This window comes from Pundamilia nyererei, unplaced genomic scaffold (assembly GCF_000239375.1).
Source record: "Pundamilia nyererei isolate P.nyererei 1_Seehausen unplaced genomic scaffold, PunNye1.0 scaffold00700, whole genome shotgun sequence".
NCBI lineage: Eukaryota > Metazoa > Chordata > Actinopteri > Cichliformes > Cichlidae > Pundamilia > Pundamilia nyererei.
Genome location: NW_005188101.1, coordinates 41,504 through 42,948, shown reverse-complemented (window position 1 = coordinate 42,948; position 1,445 = coordinate 41,504). Strand labels below are relative to the sequence as shown.

General features: G+C 38.4%; 1 long non-coding RNA gene across 1 annotated transcript; it reads left to right on the top strand.

Annotated features, from left to right (window-relative positions):
• Positions 1-416: 416 nt before the first annotated feature.
• On the top strand, positions 417-1,104 carry LOC102201321 (uncharacterized). The gene is made up of 3 exons (XR_312445.1): positions 417-538; positions 632-728; positions 1,094-1,104. It is a non-coding gene; the product is annotated as an uncharacterized LOC102201321 (long non-coding RNA).
• Positions 1,105-1,445: the final 341 nt, after the last annotated feature.

Genomic DNA, 1,445 nt, shown 5'->3' with positions numbered 1-1,445 from the left:
TTCTGGAATGCCAAACTCACTTTACATCCTGGGCCACATACAGCAAACTTTAATTTTAAGTGGGCCAGACCAGTGAAGCTCCCCCTTCTGTCAGTGTAAAGAAGTTTAACTACACAATGCAAACCTGAGATACGTTATTATAAGAAAAAAGAAGCACAATTTCAACAGCACTTTACACACAACTGTTATCTATTAATTAACTATTTCTGGCTCAGTATGAATGGCCACAGGGAAGGTTTTTATCAGGAGGAAAAACTTCTTAAAAGCTTCTTAATGTCTATGCTTTTCTACTAATTTTCCAAAGCCATCTAATTGGCTGGATTGGCGTCTTTACCGGGTCAAGTGTGGCCCCCGAGCATTGTATTTGACTCTCCTGCTCTAACTTCTGCTGTGTCTAATATCCTTCAACAGAATGAACCCAAGCATCTGACAGTAAAGTTCAGGAGTGAAAATGCCGACACACATCAGACGGACATCAGGATGAATCACTCCCTCGTGTCGAGGTTCAGAAAGAAACTAAAAAGCCTTCCTGTTGCAGGTAAGTAGTATAAAATGCAGCAGCTTAAAGCATGTGGCTCTGATTAAATGATGTGTGACTTATATTCCTTACCCTCATTGACTTACTTTTTAGATTACTATGGCCTCAAGAGTCCAGGTCTTACATGTTACCTGAACAGCGTGCTTCAGGTGCTTTTCATGACAGAAAACTTTCGCGACGCTTTGAAAAGGTTTGAAAAACGACTTTATTTGGGATGTTTTTAAATGTGGCTTTGTTGTCTTGAGGAGATGAGCACAGCTGTCATAAGTTAGCATAAAGCCTGGATGCATGGGAAAGAAAAAAAGAAGAAATGTAGGAAAATCAGAATAAATCGGAATAAATCAGAAACGTAGAGTATCACAGAAAATGTTTTTTGTTTTCTTTTACTCAGTTTTAAGAAACAAGATGAAGTTTTTCTTTTATTTAACAGAAGTGTCACATTGATGTTAAAGTGTATTTCTTCCAGGAATTAATACGCGTTAAAATCTGGAACTAAGTGGAAATATAAAGATTTTTAATCACATTACCTTTTTTTCCTGGTTACATATTAAGGAGTCCAGATCACCAGCGTGGCAGAAAAGACTCACCAATTGTTGACTCAGAGCTGAGAAGGCTGTTTGATGATTTACAGAAACAGTTGGCCGAAACACGTAACATCACAGAGAAGCTGGGCATCACAGATGGTAAGATGGTTTATTTGACATGCCTCACTATTCTGTGTGTGCATTTGAAATGCAGTAACAAATATATTATCACTGGTGCTCTGGTAATAATTTTGCGTCCTCTTCTATCTCCCTGATCTTCAGTATTTGAACAACGTGATGCTGCTGAGTATTTTGAGAAGATTTTGTGTATGACGAGCCAAGACGCTTCCAAGGTGCGACCAATATACAGCTCTGTTTACTTT